This window comes from Nerophis ophidion, linkage group LG07, assembly GCF_033978795.1.
Source record: "Nerophis ophidion isolate RoL-2023_Sa linkage group LG07, RoL_Noph_v1.0, whole genome shotgun sequence".
NCBI lineage: Eukaryota > Metazoa > Chordata > Actinopteri > Syngnathiformes > Syngnathidae > Nerophis > Nerophis ophidion.
In genome coordinates this window covers 13,729,211-13,748,209 of record NC_084617.1, presented here as the reverse complement: position 1 = coordinate 13,748,209, position 18,999 = coordinate 13,729,211, and the positions used below count along the sequence as shown (strand labels likewise).

The 18,999-nt window shown below is 40.7% G+C and overlaps 1 protein-coding gene across 1 annotated transcript in view; it reads right to left on the bottom strand.

Annotated features, from left to right (window-relative positions):
* Window positions 1-17,321, bottom strand: part of map3k14a (mitogen-activated protein kinase kinase kinase 14a) — a 50,044-nt gene extending 32,723 nt beyond the window's left edge. The window contains exon 1 of the mRNA XM_061905377.1: window positions 17,189-17,321. The gene's annotated coding sequence lies outside the window, so the exon portion shown is untranslated. The remainder of the gene's footprint in view (window positions 1-17,188) is intronic.
* Between the last annotated feature and the right edge of the window lie 1,678 nt (window positions 17,322-18,999).

Below are 18,999 nucleotides of genomic sequence, written 5' to 3'. Positions count from 1 at the left end.
GTGCAATAATTGCACCTTATTTTTTATTTATTTATTTATTGTTCTTCGGTCAACGGTCAACAAAAAAAACAAATAGTTGTACATTCATAGATATAAAATAAAAAATGTTGCAGACCGAAAAGGTTTAGGCTGAAGTTAAACACTTATTGCGCCTAACCCTATACCTCAAAATGTGGTGTATATTACTATAAATGGAAAAACAGTACTACTGTTTTTATGGTAAAAAAAAAAAAAGGCAGCTCAGTTGCCAGAATTTTACTGTAAAAGTTACATTACTTTTTTTTTACTGTAAATAAAAACAAATTTTACAGTAAAATTTAGGCACCTGAGCTGCCAGTTTTTTTTGTTTTTTTTTAGCGCAAATCAACAACTAGATTTTTCGGTGTATTACTGCAAATGCCAAAATGGCACCACAGTTTGTTACAGTAAAAAAAAGTACTGTTTTTTTTCATTTAGAGAAAAATGCTGTAAAAAAAACACAGTAAATGTGACAATTTTACCATTATATCTATTGCTACTTTTACATAGCACAATTTGACGGATAACTTGCGTTGCAATCATTATTACTAGTATTTATTTCTGTTTAAAAAATGGTTTGAATGTTTAATATATTTTTGCATGATTAGACAATATTTAAGTTAACATAATTTGTAGAGATGTCCGATAATGGCTTTTTTGCCGATTTCTGATATTGTCCAACTCTTAATTACCCATTCCGATATCAACCGGTACCGATATATACAGTCGTGGAATTAACACATTATTATGCCTAATTTTGTTGTGATGCCCCGCTGGATGCATTAAACAATGTAACAAGGTTTTCCAGAATACCTCAAGTTATGGAAAAAAAAATGACAACATGGCACTGCCATATTTATTATTGAAGTCACAAAGTGCAGTATTTTTTTAAACATGCCCCAAAACAGCAGCTTGGAATTTGGGACATGCTCTCCCTGAAAGAGCATGCGGAGGTTGAGGTGGGCGGGGTTGGAGGGGACGCGGTTTCGGGTAGAGAGTAGCGGGGGTGTATATTGTAGCGTCTTGGAAGAGTTAGTGCTGCCCGGGGTTATGGGTATTTGTTCTGTTGTGTTTATGTTGTGTTACGGTGCGGATGTTCTCCCGAAATGTGCTTGTCATTCTTGTTTGGTGTGGGTTCCCAGTGTGGCGCATATTTGTAACAGTGTTACAGTTGTTTGTACGGCCACCCTCAGTGTGACCTGTATGGCTGTTGACCAAGTATGCCTTGCATTCACTTGTGTGTGTAAAAAGCCATAGATATTATGTGATTGGCCCGGCACGCGAAGGCAGTGCCTTAAAGGCACGCCCCCAATATTGTTGTCTGGGTGGAAATCGGAAGATATTCGGGAGAATGGTTGCCCCGGGAGATTTTCGAGAGGGGTACTGAAATTCGGGAGTCTCCCGGGAGGGTTGGCAGGTAAGACTGGGAGACGCAACTGCTCTGTACTTCTCCCTACGTCCGTGTACCACTCCGTACAGAGGTGTTTTAAAAAGTCGTAAATTTTACTTTTTGAAACCCATCCATCCATTTTATACCGCTTATTCCCTTTGAGGTCGCGGGGGGCACTGGTAACCGATACCGATAATTTCTGATATTACATTATACATTATCGGACATTTCTAATAATTTGCGATTATGTACTGTCTATATTTTTTTCTCCCAAAACAGAAAGAAAGAATACATTTTGTAAAAAATAGTTGATACATATTATGTCCAGGCGTTCCAGGGCCAAATAAGATGAAGTGGCTGGCCATATCTGGCCCCCGGGCCTTGAGTTAAAGCCCCAATGATTGTAACACACACACTAGGTGTGGTGAAATTTGTCGTCTGCATTTGATCACCACCTGGGAGGTGAGGGGAGCAGTGAGCAGCAGCGGTGCCGCGCCCGGGAATAATTTTTGGTGATTTAACCCCCAATTCCAACCCTTGATGCTGAGTGCCAAGCAGGGAGGTAATGGGTCCCATTTGTATAGTCTTTGGTATGACTCATCCGGGGTTTGAACTCACAACCTACTCTAACCCAGGGGTGTCAAACTCAAATACGGAGTGGGCCAAAATTTAAAGCTGAACAAAGCCGCGGGCTAAGGTTGAACAAATTAACCTTTTAATAGGGACCCTAACACGTTTTGCATTGAATATTGAAAAAGCAAGGTTTATATAACTTTATAGTGACATGCAAAATCGAGTTTCAAATAATAATAAAAATAATTCAAAAATATCAATGGCATATCAAATATAATTTAAATACAAATTGAATGCCTCTTTTCTATTTGCAGCCTTCTGAGGTAAATATCAAAATAAACTTTTTTCCACAGGCTAATGATAAATTTGAAGGTAAAATAACAATAAGGAATGAATCAAACATTCAAGCCTTGAGGTAGCAAGAGAAAGTGAATGAATAAAACGTTAATTATTGCTCAGTTTGCTACACTGATTTGCTTTAACAACGTTTATACAACCTAATAGTGCAAAATGAACTTTCAAAAAACAAACGAAAAAACCTCACAGAAATAACCTTTAAATAAAAAATGTAATGCCTCTTGTATTTGCAGCCTTCTGAAGTAAATATCAACATTAACTTTTTCCACTAGCTAATATATTTGAAAATAAAATAACAATGAGGTGGTCGGGGTTGGGGGGTGGCGGGGTTTGGTGGTAGCGGGAGTGGATATTGTAGCATCCCGGAAGAGTTAGTGCTGCAAGGGTTTCTGGGTATTTGTTCTGTTGTGTTCCTGTTGTGTTTCGGTGCAGTTGTTCTCCCGAATTGTGTTTGTCATTCTTGTTTGGTCAGGGTTCACAGTGTGGCGCATATTTGTAACAGTGTTAAAGTTGTTTATACGGCCACTCTCACTGTGACCTGTATGGCTGTTGATCAAATAGGCCTTGCATTCACTTTTGTGTGTGTGTGTACAAGCCGCATATACTATGTGACTTGGCCGGCACGCTGTATGTATAGAGGAAAAGCGGACATAACAACAGGTTGTGGAGAACGCTAAAGGTAGTGCCTTTAAGGCACGACCCCAATATTGTTGTCCGGGGAGAAATTCGGGAGAATGGTTGCCCCGGGAGATTTTCGGAAGGGGCACTGAACTTTGGGAGTCTCCCGGGAAAATCAGGAGGGTTGGCAAGTATGAGTATAAGCAGTTAATGCGGCGTTACAGCGGCACCTCTGCTGTATAACACCGGCAGGCCAGCTCCAATGTTAATTTGATATTGCCTCAAGGGCCAAATTAAATTACACGGCGGGCCAGATTTGGCCCGCTGGCCAGAGTTTGACACCCATGCTCTAACCACTAGGCCACTGAGTAGGTAGAGTTTGACACCTGTGCACTAAAGCATGAACACGCTTTAAAAATTCTGAGTTTAGATTCACTGTGCTTTGTCTTTTTATTGCAGCAAACAGGAAGTTAAGTGGACTCAAACTGAACATTGTTTTATTGTTTAATATCAACTTCTGACACTTGAGCCACATTTAAAAGGGGAACTGAACTTTTTGGGGAAATTAGCTAGTCATCCTCAATCCTTATGTGAGACAGGAACTCGCATGTCTTTCCCTTTTCTGTGTGTTCTAAATATGAAAAAACTGCAGTTGGGCTGCGATATGACGTGATAATTTCTGGAAGCGAGCGCCCTGTAGAGGGCTGCAAAAAATATCTGTTTCTCAGCTGTGGTTCGTTTGTATCGCAGCGGTACTTGGTTGTAATTCACTTTTTTCACCACTTGTGGATGAAATGACAATCTACAGTACGTGCAATTGCATGCAGTATTTTTTTAATGTCAAAAGTGACAGAACAAATGTATTTAGTGATAAAAAATTAAGAATTTTTTTTAACGCATATTATTTCCAGGCTTTTGTGGGCCACATAAATAACGTGGCGGGCCAGATTTGGCCCCCGGGCCTCGAGTTTGACACCTGTGGTTTAGACTGAAGTCACATTTGAAAAGATCAGATTCCTATCAGATTCGGACTACTTCCTGATGTGGCCTGAATCTGTTGCGAAAAGATCAGAATTGAACCACTTTGGAGCATTTAGACTGGCAAAAAAAATCTGATGTGTGTCATTTGACGGCAGAAAAAAATCTAGATTTGGTGTGCAATGTAAACAGTGCCTATGTGTCTTTCTCGCCATTGCCAGGGTCTAAATTGGATGCCAAAGTTGACCAACTTGTCGGATTATGTCCTCATCCTTCTACTGTCCAGGTGAGAGACATTATTAATTAGCTACACTGCAAAAAGTCAGTGTTCAAAAACAAGAAAAAAAATATACAAAAATTAGGGGTATTAGGGGCGGTTTAGCTCGGTTGGTAGAGTGGCCGTGCCAGCAACTTGAGGGTTGCAGGTTCGATTCCCGCTTCTGCCATCCTAGTCACTGCCATTGTGTCCTTGGGTAAGACACTTTACCCACCTGTTTCCAGTGCCACCCACACTGGTTTGAATGGAACTTAGATATTGGGTTTCACTATGTAAAGCGCTTTGAGTCACTAAAGAAAAAGCGCTATACAAATATACTTCACTTCACTATTTGAACTAAGCAAAATTATCTGCCAATAGAACAAGAAAATTTGGCTTGTCAAGACTTTCCAAAAGAAGTAAAATTAGCTAACCTCAATGAACCCAAAAATACATTAAAATAAGTATATTCTCACTAATAACAAGCGCACTTTTCTTGGTAGAAAAAAAAGAGACCTTTTTGCTCAATATGTTGAAAAATATTCTTAAACTAAGTAAATACTAGTGCCATTATCTTGACATAATCATATGCGCTCTGCATCATGATTTTTTTTTTTCATGCTTAAAGTAAAAAATTACCGTAATTTCCGGACTATAAGCCGCACCAGCTAAATTAAGGGGAAAATACAGATTGCTCCGTATATAAGCCGCACCCCACTATAAGCCGCAGGCGTTTTGATGTGTAATTGCTGTAGTACATAGAGGTTCCTGCTACCACGGAGGGGATTGTCGGGACAGAGATGACTGTTTGGGAATGCAAAGCGTCCCATTTATTAACAATAAATCTTTCAATCATTCAATCAAACTTTCACAACTTTGACATGGCGAACAGCATTCGTGCAGAGTACAAATAATACAACGGTGCAAAGTAATACAAAGTGCTTGCCTGTAACATAGCAGTAAAAGTGCAGTCCCGCGGCAGTTTACGTTATCAAAATAACCAGCCTACTACCGGTATATGAAAAGTCAGTCTTTAATCATTGTGTTATCGTCTTCCTCCTGCGTATTAAAACCACCGAAATCCTCTTCGTCGGTGTCGGAGAAGAACAGGTCTAAAATGGCGTCGTCAGCCACTCTCTCTCCTTTGTTCTCGCTCTCAAAACCTTCCTCTTCGTCAGTGGAATCAACGGCTCCGGCTTCGTCAGCCATTACGCCGTCCTCTTCATCATCACGACGCAGCAGTCCCGCACTCCTACTCTTTGTTTCTCTCTCGTTACCAGGCGCCAGATGTCTGCCTCGGTCTCGCGCATCCTCGGTAGTGCGCGCCCCTTGTTACCGTAAGCCGCACCGTTGTATAAGCCGCAGGGACCAGAACGAGGGAAAAAAGTAGCGGCTTATAGTCCGGAAATTACGGTATTACTTTAAAAACGTAGTTTTATACTTGTGAGTGTTGATGACACAGCTTTGCATTAGTTGATATTCTAGTTTCAAACATGTTATACTCAATATGGGCCATAAAATGTCAGCAACAAGCTGTTATATCTTACTGATATAATTTAGGACCAAAACCCTTAAAACAAGTGAAACACACTAACATGAAATCTGCTTAGTGAGAAGAATTATCTTATCGGACAGAAAATAAGCAAATATCCCCCTCATTTGAGATATTTAATCTTACTTAGATTTCAGTTTCAACTTTCACAGGCTCCGAGGCCAGAAAGCCGCTCACCGGCCGATGATGTCAACATAGCAGCAACAAGCATGACAGCGCTCTGTGACAATGCGCCACTATAATCAGTGTGTCGGTGTTAGCGCTTCTAACAACAATATAACTAATATTCAGTCCAGATTCAGGTCTCAAAATGTTAATGGAGTATTGTTGGCGCTTTTTACATGTTTTTAGAGGGCTTTGTGGGCGGAAAAGAGGCCCTCCTATTGCAGGCCCTGGGCAATTTTTTAACTCGTGTCTGGGGCCGGTATTTTTAGTTTTTAGGAACACTAATACAAAACTTCACAATAATGTCTGATTGAAAGCTAAAATTGTTATGACAGACCGCCTTAAAGGCCTACTGAAACCCACTACTACCGACCACGCAGTCTGATAGTTTATATATCAATGATGAAATATTAACATTGCAACACATGCCAATACGGCCTTTTTAGTTTACTAAATTGCAATTTTAAATTTACCGCAAGGTATCCTGTTGAAAACGTCACGGAATGATGAAGCGTATGACGACGTCACCGGTGGTAGCGGACATAGTCTCCCAGCACCGATAACAGCTAAAAGTAATCTGTTTTTATCGCATAATTACACAGTATTTTGGACATCTATGTTGCTGAATATTTTGCAATTTGTTCAATTAATAACGGAGACTACAAAGAAGAAATATGTTGGTGGAAAACGGTGTATTGCAACACAAACACAGGCGGCGTTTCTTTGTTTGTTGTGAAGCTTTAATATAGAACACAGCGGTCAAGCAAACATGGTTCTCTACCACATGTCAACCGGCAGGTTTCGGTGAGAAAATTGTGGTAATAAGTCGGCTCCTACCGTAAACATGAGTGGAGCTTGTGTCGTTCCTCCTGCAGCTGTAAAAGAGGCAGCTGGGACTTTCTTGGCTTCCCTCAGAGAAACTAGCGGTCACCACACTCCTCCGACTTTCAGGTGTGACTATATAATCTCACTAAAACACTAGTAACACAATTAGCAAATAAGGCATTTTCCAGAATTATCCTAGTAAATGTGTCTAATAACATCTAAATCGCTCCCACTGCCCTCGTCTTTTTTTTTCCTTGTAATCCTTCACTCTCACTATCCTCATCCACGAATCTTTCATCCTCGCTAAAATTAATGGGGAAATCGTCGCTTTCTCTGTCCGAATCGCTCTAGCTGCTGGGGGCCATGATTGTAAACAATGTGAGGATGTGAGGAGCCCTACAACCCGTGACGTAACGCGCACATCGTCTGCTACTTTTGGTACAGGCAAGGCTTTTTTATTAGCGACCAAAAGTTGCGAACTTTATCGTCTATGTTCTCTACTAAATCCTTTCAGCAAAAATATGGCAATATCGCGAAATGATCAAGTATGACACAGAATGGACCTGCTATCCCCGTTTCAATAAGAAAATCTCATTTCAGTAGGCCTTTAAATGCCTCAAATGTCTGGAATTTGTAGTACAGTTTACGCTACTTAATATGTCCGTGTGGAAACTCGTTCGGTACACCTCCGCACTGAACCGAAACCCCCGTACCGTTATAATCATACAAGAGACATAAACGTCTTTCCCCGTTAAGAAAGGACATACCCCATTCTAAACTTATATCAATACATTACTGTGTGCATTGAACCTACAAGCTGTGTTCTCTTAAAAAAGAGTGAGCGTTCTATACTCCCGAGGAAAAGGTGAATTGACGGTGCATTCACGGACCGCTGAACAGAGTAGGACAGAGCGCCTGTCATAAATGATAAGTATTAATAATGATAGATATATTTTTTTTTTTACATATTTTGGTCAATTTGGTTTAAAAAATACACCCTTTTTAAAATGCCAACATACAGTGCATCGATGGACCTTGAAGTGAGCTACTTGAGACGATTTAACAGCTCCAAATCAACCAATTCCACACAGCCGGCAATTAATCTATTGATATGTCTGTGCACCATCCTATACTACCGCAAAATATTGGAAACATATCTCAGTAATGAAAACATCGTGCGACAAACACTCCTGCATTGTCTGCTGAACGTCGGTGTCGATTCAGCTCCTGAGTCCAACTAAACATAGCGACAGCGGCCATCCTGGGCTGACTTTGCGGCGTACACCCACACAGATTAATGAAATTCCAAAGGCTTTAGTAAGAGTAGTGAAATCGGACTTGACCTGCAGTCTGCCTCGCCACAACACACGCACACACGGCAACAGCATTCCTGCAAGGACACATGGCTGGAAAACGGCTCCAGCTGCGCCAGTTTGAAATGTTTTTTTAATCACTAACCGGCGTACTGAACACTTAATAGTGATATTTATGACAACATAACTTGACTGTAGGTGTTCACACGGTATTTCTTACATGAACAATTTCTCATTAGCAACGTCACCAACTGACGGTACGTTTGAGGATTATTGTGTTATGGCAAATGTTACTTCTCTGTCATGCAAATGTCACTCATTGGCGACCATTGAGATAAACAACCATTTCACCCATGTAATACTATTAATGAACTATTTATTATTCATGCTGCCTATTAGTTCAAGGTTTCTGCAAGTATCAGCATATATACACTGCAAAAACTGAAATCTAAGTAAAATTAAATATCTTAATAAGGGTGAAATTTGCTCCGTTGTGGTGAAGAAGGAGCTGAGCCGGAAGGCAAAGCTCTCAATTTACCGGTCGATCTACGTTCCCATCCTCACCTATGTTCATGAGCTTTGGGTCATGACCGAAAGGATAAGATCACGGGTACAAGCGGCCAAGATTAGTTTCCTCCGCCGTGTGGCGGGGCTCTCCCTTAGAGATAGGGTGAGAAGCTCTGCCATCCGGGAGGAACTCAAAGTAAAGCCGCTGCTCCTTCACATCGAGAGGAGCCAGATAAGGTGGTTCGGGCATCTGGTCAGGATGCCACCCGAACGCCTCCCGAGGGAGGTGTTTAGGGCACGTCCAACCGGTAGGAGGCCACGGGGAAGACCCAGGACACGTTGGGAAGACTATGTCTCCCGGCTGGCCTGGGAACGCCTCGGGATCCCCCGGGAAGATCTAGACGAAGTGGCTGGGGAGAGGGAAGTCTGGGTTTCCCTGATTAGGCTGTTGCCCCCGCGACCCAACCTCGGATAAGCGGAAGAAGATGGATGGATGGATGGGTGATATTTGCGTATTTTCTGTCTAAGATAATTATTCTCACTAAGCAGATTTTATGTTAGTGTTTTACTTGTTTTAAGAGTTTTGGTCCTAAATTATCCCAGAAAGATATTACAGCTAGTTGCTGAAATGTTATGACCTATATTGAGTAAAACATGCTTGAAACTAGAATATCAACTGTTGCAAAGCTGTGTCATCAACACTCACCAGTATAAAACTACTTTTTTTAAAGTAATAATTTCCTATTTCAAGCATGAAAAAAAAATCATGACTTTGACAAAATTGTGTCTCATATTAAAATGGACTTTGCTGTTTTATTTTCAATGAAACAATGGAAAATACATACTCATTTAGTAGTAAATGATAAATGATAAATGGGTTGTACTTGTATAGCGCTTTTCTACCTTCAAGGTACTCAAAGCGCTTTGACACTACTTCCACATTCACCCATTCACACACACATTCACACACTGATGGAGGGAGCTGCCATGCAAGGCGCTAACAAGCACCCATCAGGAGCAAGGGTGAAGTGTCTTGCTCAGGACACAACGGACGTGACAAGGTTGTACTAGGTGGGGATTGAACCAGGGACCCTCGGGTTGCGCATGGCCACTCTTCCACTGCGCCACGCCGTCCCTGTACAGTTGTTATTAGTGAGAATATACTTATTTTAAGGTATTTTTGGGTTAATTGAGGTTATCTAATTTCACTTGTTTTGGAAAGTCTAGACAAGCCAAATTTTCTTGTTCTATTGGCAGATAATTTTGCTTAGTTCTAAAATACCCCTATTTTTTGTATTTTTCCCCTTGTTTTTGAACACTGGCTTTTTGCAGTGTAATGAAATGCCATTTTTAATAACAATTCAAACAAATGTAATGCCCATGTACTACTGCAGACAGTTATTACCGGTATATTTAGTCAAAAGCTTACAGCTGTCTGCATAGACAAGGGGTCGGCAACCCAAAACGTTGAAAGAGCCATATTGGTACAAAAATACAAAAAACAATTCCATATTGAGCCGCAAAAAATGAAAAGCCGAAATGAAAGCAACACATGACGTAAGTGTCTATATTATTAAATAGCCAACTATCACAATGATTTTAAAGTCTTATATAAGTCTTATAATAAAGGCAGCACATGACGTGAATGTCTATATAATATATAGGCTAATATATTAGCTATATTATCCTACTATCAAAATGAGTACCGCATTTTTCGGAGTATAAGTCGCTCCGGCGTATAAGTCGCACCTGCCGAAAATGCATAATAAAGAAGGAAAAAAACATATTTAAGTCGCACTGGAGTATAAGTCGCATTTTTGGGTGAAATTTATTTGATAAAACCCAACACCAAGAATAGACATTTGAAAGGCAATTTAAAATAAATAAAGCATAGTGAACAACAGGCTGAATAAGTGTACGTTATATGACGCATAAATAACTAACTGAGAAGGTGCCTGGTATGTTAACGTAACATATTATGGTAAGAGTCATTCAAATAACTATAACAGGGGTCGGGAACCTATTTGGCTGAGAGAGCCAATAATCCAAATATTTTAAAATATATTTCTGCAAGAGCCATATATTATTTTTTTCAACACTGAACAAAACTAAACACGTGCATTTTTAAGTGAGACCAATTTCTACAGTACAATAAGTCTCTTATTCTTTGTAGTAACATTGTTATTCTGGAGCTAACTGTGGAGGGGGCGTGGTATGCGGGCCTGCAGCGAAGCGGGGTGTGCCAGGGCCGGCCTCGAAATCAGCGACAGGTGCGTAGATGGCCCACCTGGGCCTTGTTATCTAATCACCTGTCGCCCTGTTAAAAGCAGCAGCCAGGAGGAGAGACAGGGTTGGCGCTGGAGCTAGACTGCGAGCCAGAACGAAAGAGAAAAAGACAATTGGTGGAAAGCAACGGAGAGACTTATTGAAAAATAAAAAACATTGCAACCCTGAAACAGGCTCTCATGTCGGTGCTTGGTGGTCTGAAAACCCCCCAGGAGAGCAAACCCTAAACTAACCAATAATAAATAAATCACTTATTACCCTTAATGCAACTTCTTGAACAAGTGCGGTAGAAAAAGGATGGATGGATTCAAATACATGAGCATGTTTTATATTTTGAACGTTATTTTTAACACTTTGATTACAAGTGAAATTATTCATTACTTATCGTGTTAAGCAGTGTCAGCTCAGATTTATCCGAGAGCCAGATGCAGTCATCAAAAGAGCCACATCTGGCTCGCGAGCCATAGATTCCCTACCCCTGAACTATAACATATAGAAAAGGCTATAAGTTTACCAGACAATCTGTCACTCCTAATCGCTAAATCCGATTAAATCTTTTACGTGTAGTCTCTTACGTGAATGAGCTAAATAATATTATTTGATATTTTACGGTAATATGTTAATAATTTCAGACATAAGTCGCTCCTGAGTATAATTCGCACCCCCGGCCAAACTAAGAAAAAACTGCGACTTATAGTCCGAAAAATACGGTATGTGTCGCAGGCTGAAGCAAATCTTTGTTGACAGAAATGTTTAAATGTATTATTTATTCTACACATTTTTACAACATTAGAAACCATTAGTCAATCAGAGGCCACTCAGAAGGTGCAATACATCTTGGAAATTACGGGCTTTTAATGGCCAAAAGTATAGATGTGTGTGTCCTAATAGAAGGAAACGGCAGGCTGTCATCTTCTAATGGATTTATTACGATCTTTGGCAAGTTAGGTAATATTTGCTGTGGACTGGAACAACATCGCACACAAACAACTATCAGAAATGCAGCCAATATTACATACATATAATGTATGATGAGACATGCAAAACTAAGTTATATACAGAGGATAAAAGTAAAGGATATTAAATGAGCTCAAATATACCTACAAATGAGGCATAAATATGCAATATGTACATATTAGCCTTAATAGCATGATAGCATTGATTAGCTTGCAATCATGCCCTGACCAAATATGCCTGATTAGCACTCCAACAATTCGATAACATCAACAAAGCGCACCTTTGTGCATTCACCCACAGTATAAGACGTTTGTTGTACAAAATGACACAAAAAAGGAGTGGAAGATTTTACATGTAAGCAAACTGTTGCGTCACAGTCCACACTATGGTGAGTTCAAGAACAGGCGAAATTAGTAGGACAAAAGGATGTTCACCAAATACTGTCATCAGTGAAGCATACACACAAACATATTAAACAGTGGGCTTTCTAACAATTTGGAAGGTTTGTGTCAAGTTTGTCCTCAACCAAAAAACATACTAAAACAAATTATATTCCCCCCAATCTTTTGCCATTTTCAATCCTTTTTTTTAAAATGCTCCAGGGAGCCACTAGAGCGGCACTAAAAGGATCCACGGGTTGCATAAACCAAATTGTAAGCATCTAACAATGATAATGTTAAATTATTGAAAAGTTGTCATTAACTGTTACTCTCAAGTGAATTAGAATTGCCTTACAAGACTGTAGTTTTTTTTATTTTTCTGTTGTGGTAGCAGCAGCTGACACTTGTGGTGGCGACTTAACCCAAGGGGGGGACCCTTGTGAAGAGGTGGTTGTCTCCACCCTACCCCCCAACAAACCTCGAGGATGCCCCCGCCCCACTAACTTCAACAACATCACCCCGCGCCCGAAATATCATGATTTCCCTCAACAGAACAGCAACAATGCAAAAATATCACCCATTTTCAAAACAAATGTGTTCACACTGACTGTGTTTTAGCTCAATAGAAGTACGGTGGTCTCTCACACAGGCGATGTGAGTTCAAGTGCAGCTCGGAGCAGTAGGAAAAAACAGTCGAAAGAGAGAACGCACAATCGCCAGACGGCGCTGAGCAGTTTGTGACTGACAGCGAACACCAATAGTTGCAATCCGCTGTCAAAATTGGGTGAGGCCACTGACGCCGGGGAACTTTGCACAGTTAACGGCTGCCTGCCTTTGTCCGCCAATTTGTGATGAGCAAATATAGGTGATTTTACCGCTTTGATGCACATTGAGCAAAGTTTTGAGGTATTTTTGCACAGGCTGCAGAGCGCTTCTCCGGGTTTGCAATCAACGGGTTTTAAACAGTTTTGGAAAAAAATTGCCCGCCAGCCACTTTTGTTGAAATTTGCATTTTCCCGACATGTATTCCTTTTTCCGCTTTCACCACAGCATGAGCACATCGTCCCTCTATACATGTTCTCATAAACAAATGCTAAGCTAAACTGTTAACTATGGTCAACCTGCACATCAATGCAGTTTTTATGCCACTGGACAAAGCTCAAACGAAATCTCATTGACATGTATGACTTAAGTGTTATTTATGACAATGACAATAAAAGGAATTGATTGATTGATCCACATGATATAGCATTATTTTTTAGCTTTTAGCTCAGTAGCTAGCACGCTGCACTCCCATTCGAAGGACCCTGTATTGTGTAATGTTCATATTGTTGTTACTCAGCCACCGTTTCTGGGTCTGATGGATCCGTTGCATTTTGTGGCTTTTAATGCCTCACAATCAAACACTTTTATGTTAAAATACTGAACAGATGTTTACCTTATCCCAATAAACAACTGTTCAGTAATTTAACATAAAACTGTTTGATTGTGAGGCGTTAAAAGCCACAAAATCCAACGGGTCCATCAAGCCCACAAAGGCTGGCTGAGTAACAACAATATGAACGTTGCACGGAAAATTTATTTGCCAATTTCTGCATACCACAGGGATTCTCCTTTTGTGTTTCTGCACCTGCGGATCTCACACAAGGTTTCAACATTGTTTGTCAACACTGTCTGCTCTCATTTTCTCGCACATTTTACCCTGTGATGTTCTGTGTACCTATAGTCCGTCCTCCTCCTGTCTAGGCCTGCTGTGTGTGGGTGTGTGTATGGGTGGGTGGGTGTGTTTGAGTGTTTGATTGTGAGGCATTAAAAGCCACAAAATGCAACGGGTCCATCAGACCCACAACAGGTCCATCAGACCCACAAAGGCTGGCTGAGTAACAACAATATGAATGTTGCAAGGAAAATTAATTTGCCAATTTCTGCATACTACAGGGATTCTTCTTTTGTGTTTCTGCACCTGCGGTTCCAACACAAGGTTGCAACATTGTTTGTCAACACTGTCTGCTCTCATTTTCTCGCACATTTGACCCTCTGATTTTCTGTGTACCTAAGTCCTCCTCCTTGTGCGTGCGTGTGTGGGTGTGTGTATGGGTGGGTGGGTGCGTTTGAGTGTTTGATTGCGAGGCATTAAAAGCCACAAAATGCAATGGGTCCATCAGACCCACGAACGCTGGCTGAGTAACAACAATATGAAGGTTGCACAGAAAATTTCTCTGCCAGTTTCTGTATCCCACAGGGATTCTTCTTTTGTGTTTCTGCACCTGCGGTTCCCACACAATGTTGCAACATTGTTTGTCAAGACTGTCTGCTCTCATTTTCTCGCACATTTGACCCTCTGATGTTCTGTGTACCTACACTCTGTCCTCCTCCTGTCTAGGCCTACTGTGTGCGTGTGTGGGTGTGTGTATGGGTTGGTGGGTGTGTTTGAGTGTTTGATTGTGAGGCATTAAAAGCCACAAAATGCAACGGGTCCATCAGACCCACAACAGGTCCATCAGACCCACAAACGCTGACTGAGTAACAACAATATGAAGGTTGCACAGAAAATTTCTCTGGCAGTTTCTGCATCCCACAGGGATTCTTCTTTTGTGTTTCTGCACCTGCGGTTCCCACACAATGTTGCAACATTGTTTGTCAACACTGTCTGCTCTCATTTTCTCGCACATTTGACCCTCTGATGTTCTGTGTACCTACACTCTGTCCTCCTCCTGTCTAGGCCTACTGTGTGCGTGTGTGGGTGCGTGTATGGGTGGGTGGGTGCGTTTGAGTGTTTGATTGTGAGGCATTAAAAGCCACAAAATGCAACGGGTCCATCAGACCCACAACAGGTCCATCAGACCCACAAAGGCTGGCTGAGTAACAACAATATGAACGTTGCAAGGAAAATTAATTTCCCAATTTCTGCATACCACGGGGATTCTTCTTTTGTGTTTCTGCACCTGCGGTTCCCACACAAGGTTGCAACATTGTTTGTCAACACTGTCTGCTCTCATTTTCTCGCACATTTGACCCTCTGATGTTCTGTGTACCTAAGTCCTCCTCCTATCTAGGCCTGCTGTGTGTGCGTGCGTGTGTGGGTGTGTGTATGGGTGAGTGGGTGCGTTTGAGTGTTTGATTGTGAGGCATTAAAAGCCACAAAATGCAACGGGTCCATCAGACCCACAAACGCTGGCTGAGTAACAACAATATGAAGGTTGCACAGAAAATTTCTCTGCCAGTTTCTGCATCCTACAGGGATTCTTCTTTTGTGTTTCTGCACCTGCGGTTCCCACACAATGTTGCAACATTGTTTGTCAACACTGTCTGCTCTCATTTTCTCGCACATTTGACCCTCTGATGTTCTGTGTACCTACACTCTATCCTCCTCCTGTCTAGGCCTACTGTGTGCGTGTGTGGGTGTGTGTATGGGTTGGTGGGTGCGTTTGAGTGTTTGATTGTGAGGCATTAAAAGCCACAAAATGCAACGGGTCCATCAGACCCACAACAGGTCCATCTGACCCACAAACGCTGACTGAGTAACAACAATATGAAGGTTGCACAGAAAATGTTTCTGCCAGTTTCTGCATACTACAGGGATTCTTCTTTTGTGTTTCTGCACCTGCAGTTCCCACACAAGATTGCAACATTGTTTGTCAACACTGTCTGCTCTCATTTTCTCGCACATTTGACCCTCTGATGTTCTGTGTACCTACACTCTGTCCTCCTACTGTCTAGGCCTACTGTGTGCGTGTGTGGGTGTGTGTATGGGTTGGTGGGTGCGTTTGAGTGTTTGATTGTGAGGCATTAAAAGCCACAAAATGCAACGGGTCCATCAGACCCACAACAGGTCCATCAGACCCACAAACGCTGACTGAGTAACAACAATATGAAGGTTGCACAGAAAATTTCTCTGCCAGTTTCTGCATCCCACAGGGATTTTTCTTTTGTGTTTCTGCATCTGCAGTTCCCACACAAGATTGCAACATTTTTTGTCAACACTGTCTGCTCTCATTTTCTCGCACATTTGACCCTCTGATGTTCTGTGTACCTACACTCTGTCCTCCTACTGTCGAAGCCTGCTGTGTCTGTGTGTGTGTGTGTGTGTGTGTGTGTGTGTGTGTGTGTGTGTGTGTGTGTGTGTGTGTGTGTGTGTGTGTGTGTGTGTGTGTGTGTGTGTGTGTGTGTGTGGAGGGGTTGAGGGGTGTTACACAGAACATCAATTTCCACACTTCTATTAGCCCCTGGACATCTTATATGTAATAGAAATGTGTCGGGGGGTGTATGGTGTGTGGTCATTAAATATGTATTCTGATATATGTTCTTCACAGAAAATGAGCCAAAGTCAGTGAGTCTCAGTTAGAAAAAATAATTATAGATAAGCACAGCGGCCCAAGCGACACCAAATGGTATAAGCGGTAGAAAATGGATGGATGGATGGATTTTTCTTTTAATAAAAAATGAAAACGGGTCCCACAGACCCGAACACCATCCAAGTTTTTTTTTCGTTTTTTTTAATCAGTTTGTCTATATCTCTCGACCAGAGATGAGAATACTTAGTTGTGATTAATTATTGTTTTGAATGTGTCCTGCGTTTTCCAATTGTATTACATTTTACCTACATTTTTGGCAAACTTCACCTCCAAAAAAAACAATATTCATAGTTTGCTGTACAAGCAGAACATGCAAACTTTTAACAATGGCTTAACTTGCTGCACTTAGTTTGCAAATGTGTTTGCTAAGCTAATATAGGGACAAGCAAACAAATGCGAATAAGTAAATATAAACTAGTGAATATACTGATCTTTACCCTTATGTTGAATTGTGTTTCCAATTATGTGTTAATTTACTGCTGTCATTTTCTGCAAGAGAAAAGGGGGGAGGGGGGGAATCTTCGCTAGACCGGAAACGGGCAGAAAAAAAGTTTATGCTACCAAATGTTGACGTCTTTCAGAATACTAACAACGATTACAAGTAGTTAGCGACAACAACTCACACAAAAGCAACATTTGGATGAGATGTTTTACTCACCAAGCTTCTTATTGGTAGGCGTTGGTCGTCTGTTTCGTTGGCGGTGGAAAAGCAAGTGTGAGGGAATTCGTAGTATTTCCGGTTAACGTCCTTTCAAAGTGTTTGTTTAACACGTTATTTTCAAACAATAATGTTTAAAATAAGCCAATAATCAAAAATTTGGTTATTTACATATCTTATGAGGAATTCGGGTACTCAATATATTCCAGTATTGTCTCAGTTTTGTTGAATGGGAGTGTTGCTTTTAATTTGAAGTGACCAACAGTAACACATCAGCTATTGAGCTAGTTTATTATTATAACTTTACACTACAGTGAGCGCAGTTTCGCTTTGACGTAAATGCGGAAATTAAGTTGAAGCTTATTTTACAAAAAAACAATAATAAATATTTGCATCACTTTGTTTAAGAATGTCACTGTCTTACACCTTATGATCACTTTAGATACAAAAAAATACAGGTAATAAAAATGCTGCTGGTCTTTCCCATGCCGTATTATCAATATTATGTAGGTACTGCATTTGCTTTTAGCAATGTTTAAATACTGAATAATGTAATTCCCTGTATTCCATAGATGTCTAGGGAATAATAAATCAATAAAAAACAATTACTAAAGTGGGGGGGAAAAAAACTAAATTTCACAAAGTGACCACTAGATGGAAACAAAAAAGTAAATATGAGCTATCCGTGCTGTTTACCAGGCAACACACAAAGTAACACAGTTAACCTCATGTTTACACTCTGAAAAGGAGTAAGAGGAAGTAGAATGTATCCAACCCAACCTCTTCTCCAAGTTTCAACAATTACTGACACATTTTTCCACTATGTTACCATTTCCTAATTGGGGATGATGAAAAAACAGTATAACAGTGGGGTTAATAATAAATATCGGAGTAAAATATGGCAAAAAACATTGTATTCTGCATGAACATATTACATTTTATATCATAAATCACCCTTATTAAAGAATAATTAATTTCGGTTGAAAAATATCCAACACCGTGAGTTTCATTAAACAATTAAAAAAATTAAAGGCCTACTGAAATGAGATTTTCTTATTTAAACGGGGATATCAGGTCCATTCTATGTGTCATACTTGATAATTTTGCGATATTGCAATATTTTTGCTGAAAGGATTTAGTAGAGAACATTGACGATAAAGTTCGCTACTTTTGGTCGCTAATAAAAAAGCCTTGCCTGTACCGGAAGTAGCAGACGATGTGTGCGTGATGTCACTGGTTGTAGAGCTCCTCACATCCTCACATTGTTTGCAATCATACCCACCAGCAGCTAGAGCGATTCGGACCGAGAAAGCGACAATTTCCCAATTAATTTGAGTGAGGATGAAAGATTCGTGGATGAGGATAGTGAGAGTGAAGGACAAGAAGAAAATAAATAAATTAATTACTTTTAAAAAAAAAGACGAGGGCAGTGGGTGCGATTCAAATGTTATTAGACACATTTACCAGGATAATTCTGGAAAATTCCTTATCTGATTATTGTGTTACTAGTATTTTAGTGAGATTATAAAGTCATACCTGAAAGTCGGAGGGGTGTGGTGACCGCCAGTGTCTCTGAGTGAAGCCATGGAGAAGCTAAGAAAGTCGCAGCTGCCTCTTTGACAGCTGCAGGAAGAACGACACAAGCTCCGCTCATGTTTACGGTAAGAGCCAACTTATTACCACAATTTTCCCACCGAAACAGGCCGGTTGACATGTGCTAGAGAAACATGTTCGCTTGACCGCTCTGTTCTATATTAAAGCTTCACAACAAACAAATAAACACCGGCTGTGTTTGTGTTGCTACAGCCAGC